General features: G+C 32.7%; 1 pseudogene; it reads right to left on the reverse strand.

Moving 5' to 3' along the window:
* Positions 1-6,654: 6,654 nt before the first annotated feature.
* LOC149171722 (uncharacterized) lies at positions 6,655-7,287 on the reverse strand (annotated as a pseudogene).
* Positions 7,288-8,130: the final 843 nt, after the last annotated feature.

Raw genomic sequence — 8,130 nt, forward strand, 5'->3', positions numbered from 1 at the left:
TTGAATGAAGGAAAGAAATTATTCTTCCTAGTCAGAAATGAGTTTCTCTATTGAAATAGAAATTCAATTAACATTAAAAACCCTTACTCCATTATGTGAAGCAAGTCACGAAGGATATGAAAAATACTTGCAGTGTCCATAATTGGTATGCAATCTTTGTACTGAAGTATACAAACATATTTTGGTGATAACTATGCCGAAAGCAAGAATCAGTAATAATGACAATTCACATGGTTGTTGAAATTGCTAGTGTCTAGTGTGTACATGTCAACTTATAAGAAATTATCTATTATGCCTAGTGATATATCCTGTTGTACAACAAATTAAGTATGATATTATTAAATATAAAATGATCATTATAATGATAGATGATTGGACTAATATTAGGAAGAGACCCTTTGACAAACATTATTTGAGGGTTTTAACAAGGATTTTGGTTTTGAGCTGTTAAATATTAAAAAGAGACACAAATGTCTTATGTTCTCATTGTTTTGTGTAGACATAAATTTTGACCCCTTGGATCATTATAATTTAAAAGTCAAGACCTTTTCTTTATGACCACCATTAACTAATATAGGGAGATCTTAATGCCGACTAATCCGTGTTATGCAATATACATTCCTTTTCAGTGTATGATAAGGGTGCTATAGTTCCTGACCCATGTATGGCATCCTATTCATTCCTTTTATCCCTATGATTGAATTTCAAGAGTGCATTAACATTATTTATAGTGACCAGCTGAAATGGTCCTAGCTAAAAATGGAATAGGGCAATATATGAAAACATAGGATTCTAGATGTTATTTGGTGGAATGATTGCAATTACATTGTTTCGTAACATTTCTAGTAATGGAGATGATGCGCTGTGAAATTCTAGATTCCCCAAGTTTTGGGGAGATATATGAGGCGACCATTAGGAGGAAACCTTAAAAATGCATGTAAAAAGCTTGTAGACATTGTAGTATCCAGAAAATCTCAAGGTGATGTTACTTTGATGATAGTACAACTTCCACATTTTTGCATTAAAGTTGCATGTAAAAAACTTGTAGAGGTTTCCCACTTAGAGAAATTGGCAACTGAATGGGTAAATGGTGCAACCTGCTCCATGTTATTGGTGGCTTGTTGGTTATACAGGGGTAGAAGATTCCAACTCATGAAAAGTTAGAAAGGAATTTGATCAACCAAATTTTAGAAATCATATCAAATCGTTACCATAGAACTTGTTTCTTCTTGCAACAAACTGTGAAGCTTTCAATAACAAATTGAGAAAAGTGACCTCTCTCTTTCTCCATATAGTCAATGCACATTTGTCTCTTGAAATCATAGAAATCATGCACCTCCATTAACTGGATAAGTCTGTAGCCAAAATAGAGGGTTGTATGGAAAAGTGAAGACATCTTCATTTTCATATAGAAGGGTGTTTGGAAAAGTGAAGACATCTTCATTTTCATATAGTAATAATATGTGCATTAATGGGGAAGTTAAGAATGATGTCCATTGCCAATGATAGTTCTCTAACATTTAGCAAGAAGTATGAACTATAATGATGGAACCGATGACAATGAGGAGAATCACAAAAACCAACAACATAAATACATATATACAGTGAACCTTGTAGTTTCAAATAGAAGTAGAAACAAAAATACATTTCAATGAAATTGGAAGTAGACTATGTCACTGACACTATTGGAGTAACATATTACTTTTTCTCAGGAATTGTGCTATTCTGGAATCTGCAATCAAGATAAAGATGACCTTTCAAACAATCCAAGCCAGTATTCTCGAGGTAATCTTATTTGGATTGTAGATTGCAAAATAATCTTGAAAATGTTGAGTCAAGTAGTTGACTTCACTCTTGTCTAACAAGATAAAGATGATGCTTGCCAAAGCCAGTGTTCTCTGATTAACCTTATTTGAATTGTGGATTACCAATTAATACTGAAATCTAATATGAAGTCAAGTAATTGACTTTACTTTTGTCTAACAGAGTTCTAAAATATTCCTCAAATTATTTGAACCCATATTCCAATTTCTTCTTACACCTGTTTCTAAGAAGCAGTAGTCCAATTTCTTCTGACACCTATTTCAAAAAGCTGAAGGGAATGAAATAAAAGCACCATAGTCCAATTTCTTCTTACACCTATTTCAAAGGAGTCGTAGTCCAATTTATTCTTAAACTTGTTTGAGAAAGATAAAGGGAATGAAATAAAATCTCATGTTATAATTACCACAACCATAGTGCCAAAAGGAATAGCAGCCATTCAGGGATTGATAAAAATGCAGCCATTATGTCCAATGTGAAGCCAATTCCAAGATATACAAAAGGAAAAAGTGATGTTGTAAGTATCATTGACTTCATCAGATGTTTACCATCATTGGGCGAGTACAGGTCTCTGCTCATGTAACAGAAGATAAATGATGGAAGAACATAGAAGACAATTAATGTTGTGATAATTGCTGCACAAGGAACATATAACATACAAATACTTTCCTGCACAATGACAAGAAGCACAAGCATAGCAATTTCTGCACAGTACACACAGTACTCACCAATACTGACAAGAAGACCAAATTTTTAGGTGACAGGAAAATTTCACCATGAACATGCTTCCAACCTAATTATTCATTGTTATTTCTTTCAAATATTTCTCAATCAGGATGGGAAAAGTGCACATGATGAATAAACGATGGAATTTAAATGGAAAATTTCATGGGATGATTTCCCAAAACACTGCCAATTTGTTTTCCTAATGGTCAACTTTTTTATTATGAAAATGATGAAAATATGCAATAAAATATTAAACTGATGAAAAATCACACTAAAGTTGCAGAATTGCAGAAATTTGATGGGTGTTATAGATTTGAGACTCCTACCATTATCATGATCATTGAGACAAAAAGCAGTGAGAAAAATAAGCATCATGAAGAAATTGAATATTGAAAACCAGTGAATTTGGTGTCAATTTGAAAGTGTCATTTTATTTTAGCATCATCATAAGATCCAAAACATGTAGTGATCAAATCAAATAGCTCATTTCAACTACCACTATGGTGCAACTCAAAATAATGCCTGATGACATTAACAACTCACCAAATATCTGTGTTCTGTGCTTTGATTCCCTCATTGATAGAAACTTGGCAGAGCCAAAAGGGTACCACCTTCCAACGAAGCTTGTCATAACAGTTTATCACAACAATCTAAAGGGAAGGAGGAATCCCTGTGCTTTGAGTGCCATAACATAGATATATGAGTTAAATGGTTCTGGCGGACTCCGAAAATTAAAATCAACCTAAATATGAGAAGCAGTTACATCTCACCAATACATTAGCTAGTTTCTTATGAGTTTATGAAGCGTTGAGGCTTTTGTTGCATAAATTAATTCAATAGAATTTGTCCAACTACTTTGATTCTGTCTATATCAAACACACTGCACATGATATCTGACTACAGAAAGCTACGTGAAAAAATCAGTGAAACAACTAAAGATGACCCAGTAAGATGGAAATAAAAAAGAATAAGGAGTAACGACATCAAAGATGAAAAGATATGAATCACATAGTGTAAGTTACCAAAAGTATGAGTCCACGACCAAATTCATTTGGCATAAATCAAGAACAAGAAAGTTATGAAGGCCACATATAATAAACCCTAAATCTCTATGTACAAGAAAATTGAAAAAATATCACAACAATCTGAAGGGAAGGAGGAATCCCTATGCTTTGAGTGTTATAGCATAGATATATGAATATAGATATATGAGTTAAAGGGACATGACAGATTCTGAATACTAAAACCAACCTAAATCTGAGAAACGGTTAGATCCCACGATTATGTTAGTTAGTTCCTTATAAGTTTATGAAGTGCAGAGGTCTATGTTATGCCTTCATTGTTTTGTCTGCATCAAACTCACTATGCATGAATTAATTCAAAGGAATCTGTCCTACAACTACTTTGTTTATGTCTGCATCAAAATCACTGCAAATGATATTTGACTACAGAAAGGAATCTGACAGAATCTATCAAACAACAACCTCATAACAATTTGAAGGGAAGGAGGCTAGCACTGATCATATCCTCCTCGTCCTTCTCGTCGAGCTTATCCTCTTCTTGCAATGACAACAAAACATTAGCAAAATATTGATTGTCGCCTTCTCTACATGGAATGGAGAAGAAGCTTCTAATTTATTTAACCCTTTCTAAATTTGCTGCCAAGAATCTTGCATTGTTTCTAAATAATTTGAAGGATAATAATGCTGGCAAGGAAGATGCTCGTTGCTAACTTCCCCAACTACTCTACTAACTTTCCCCGCTATGCCCACTTATTGGATGGTGTGCTATAAGGCATGAGTTGCAGAGGAATTTCACAACATGGGATAAAAGTGAAGGGGCGCCATTTTGCTGCACTGCATTCTATTATTCCACTATTTCAATGCTTCAGATGTAATTATCAATTCCAAATTGTAACTGTAACACCAGTCCTCAATTCCATGGTTGAGGTTATTTCAATTGTCTAACACCAAAAGATTTTGGTGTACAATCACACAGATGGCATCAAAAGGAGTTGTTTTTAGAGAAGAACACCTTATGGTATAATAAGACTTTCAAACTATAATCCAATCAAATATCTAAAAAATATTTCTTAATAATATTAAAAATAAATATTTATTTTTTAAAATTAAATATCATAATTTAAACCAACTAATATTTAAATAATAATAATTAATAAACAAATAAATTATTATATTCCTGCCTTATATTATAAAACATCTAAAATTTAAAATAATAAAACAATAAATTTATAAACCACTTAAATTTCATCATCTTAGATGTATGAGATATTCATATAAAAATGATATTCATATAAAAATGTCTTCAAGTCTATCTATTTATTTTAAAACAAAATATTTTCCTATCTTTTTAGTCACAAAGTTTTACCTAATACATAAAAAGTGCTTTTATGTGAGTAGAACACCTTATTACTAATAATTTTATATCTTATCAAAAATATAAATTGTATTTTAAAAAATATTTTCTATTTAAATTTCCATTTTAATATAATATTAAATCATTTAAATTAAATTTCTATTTTTACACAACATTATTATGTTTAAATTTCCTTTTAAACATAACATTACTTATCAATTATTAATTTGATAAAATGATATGTGATTAACCATTTTCCATTTAAATTTGCATTTTAACCCAACATTACTATCAATTTGATATAATATTATGTGACTAATTATAACATGATGTTTAACTTCATTTTCTTGTATTATTATATATGCATTATGTACACCCAGTTTTGTTTTGAGTGTGCATTCATTTGTTATTATAAAAAATTTATGCCATTTACTCATAGTTTAACATTGATAAATAAATTTTGTTATTTTTTGTTATTATTTAAATCTATTTATTTGTAGCCCTATTGGATAAGGTATTATTACATTTATTTCTATTAGTTACTAATTTTTTGTTTTTTTGTTTTATTTATTTTTTATTTAACTTTTTGATATTGATTTAGTTTTTTTATTTTTTTCCTCTACATTTTCAATTTATGATAACTTATTATTATATGAAAACCATATTTCATTAAATTTAATTATAAAAAATTATATACATTAATAAAAAAATAAAACACATAAATATATATAAATGAAACTAAAAAAATTACACACATATATACAAGTGTATATAAGTTAATATAATGAATATTAGTTAATAGCATTTCTTAATTTTTGGCGATGATATTAAACAATATCGTATTTAATTAATTGTTTTACTTTTGTTATGAAATTTTTATGTCTATTAATTTTTTGTTTTATTAAATTATATAAAAACTAAGGCAGGTACTAGCTACTATATAGTCTTCATTTATATAATGTTTTAGCAATATAATAGGTAAATAAATCTATTAATGGTTACAAATAATTTCATTATCAAATAATATTATACTGTAGAGATGTCGCTGGATATGGATAACTGCATTTTAAATTGTGTTTCATTATATTTAATTTGAATACATAATATTCAATTTTAATACCTTTCACAGACTTTAGGTTTATACGACTTTCCTTTTTATTCCTATCAGTAAACCTAAAAACCCTCTCAATAACGTAACTCAGAGATGCTTCCATTTTGACGACTTCACTCCGGGATATAATTAAGGATCACCAAACCCCACTGCATTACAATGTATCAAATTTGATCCTTTTGTTTAAAGAATTTGGCTTTTTTATATGACATTCTCCAAACTTTTCTGCAATCAAACGGTTTGATCCATAAAAGTGAAGAATTAGTCTACAAATATTAATGGAGGGAAGGATGACGAATAACAAACCCCGCAATACCTGAAGTAAAGTTTTCCCGTGAAAGATATATTCGTGTCTCTTCGTGGACATCCCGGAAAAAGAGTTCACATGAATTATTCTATTTAATGGATGTACCGATTTCAAACTGAACTCTGTTAAAGTTGTTTGCGTTCACTGCCGCATACCAAATTTAGAGTACGATCATACGAAATATGCATAAATGGTGAAAATTACGCTGCAATGTTTACCGAACAATTCCAAGTAGTTAGAAATTGTATACATATGATGCATATATGTCATGCTATACAATACAATACAATACAATAAAGAACACTTGGTTTAATTACATCCCACCGGCAGTTTCCAATCTGCAGACTGCAGAAAAATCCCTGTCAAATAACAGGTCTTGGCTGACAAATTATATAATCCTGGCTAGCATCCCAGCCATTTTCATACACTGCAAACTGTTTATAGTTTTGAAAATCGTCCTCCAAATGGCAGTTTTCCCCAAGGCATTTAAGATCTGTGCTGTCCCACGAATCCTCGGGTGTTTCCTTAGGAGATTGACAGATTTCGTTCTTCCAGTTCAGAACGGGGCTCGGTGGAATGCCGAGCTCGTCGTCTGAAGCTTCCAGAAGATAACACAGATCAATCCCGAATCCGAAGCTAGGGTTTGGTCTGCGCTACCACTAGAAATTTCAAAGGCCGCAGAATTATCACCAGACTTTGAAGGATCAGAACTGCAAGATATCCCCGCAATCTCTTCCGCGAGGCTTCTCATGACTCCATTTACGAGCTCCTCGCTGGGAGCACATTCTTCTTCGTCGTCGTCGTCGGCGGCTAGGGTTTTCTCAACTTGCAGTAGATGGAAAAAGTTGCTTGTGTTTTCGGCGTGGGGGCGTTTCGGGTACGGGATGTCACTAGAGTCCAGCAGAGCCTCATGCTTAAGGTAGCGTATTTTAGGCGTCTCACTCATGATTGAGAAACGGCCCAAAGTTTCGAACAGTGAACACAACGGTGGTGTAAAGACTAACCAGGGAAAAGAGGATGATAGTTCGGCTGCTGGGATATCAGGGGATAACAAGATTGGGCATGGGAAGCTATATGATATCAGGGGATAATAAGATTGGACGATGAATCTTGTTAATAGACTCGAAATGTTGACCTAAAAAAAAATATAAAAATGGTTATTGTGGAATTGATTAAAATACTGAAGATATTACTTTAAACCATCAAAATTGGACATATATAACTAATCATAACATCTAACTTTTTCTGGTACAACCATGGAGCCTGGATAAAGGATACTCTGAAGGAGATTTGAGAGAAGTCGGGGGAAAATGGGCTTGGAAATAGTATGGGAGATTTGACAGAAGTTAGAAGAATATGGCAGGTAAGGAATGGAGCAGTACGGATGTTTTGCAGATGGCAGGCATGACTTCTCTCTCCATATTTCCCCTCTTTAAATATTGCACATGGCGGGGCAGTCAACTTTGAAATCTGGGCAAATCTATCTCAAGACAAATTCTGAAATTTAGTAAAGCCTATCGGAAGACAAATTGCACATGGCGTGTACGATAAGATATTATTCCAACTCTCGCTAAACATTCGTTTTACGCGCGAGCAAATCCCAGGGATGGATATATAGTTATCGTCAGTTCGCAGGGTATGAGCTCTTAATAAACTCGCAGTCCCCCGTTTGAGAGATGCAACTGGTCGGCTTCCCGAAGATTTAGAGTGGTAAACTGTTCGATGGGGTTGACCGTATAAGGGTTTCAGTGGAAGCCGGACGTGGTAACATATGGCCCGCTGCAAACGG

Source organism: Pinus tabuliformis, chromosome 4_2 (genome assembly GCF_031772625.1).
Source record: "Pinus tabuliformis cultivar Carrire ecotype Pingquan chromosome 4_2, CPIR1, whole genome shotgun sequence".
NCBI classification, from domain to species: Eukaryota; Viridiplantae; Streptophyta; class Pinopsida; order Pinales; family Pinaceae; genus Pinus; species Pinus tabuliformis.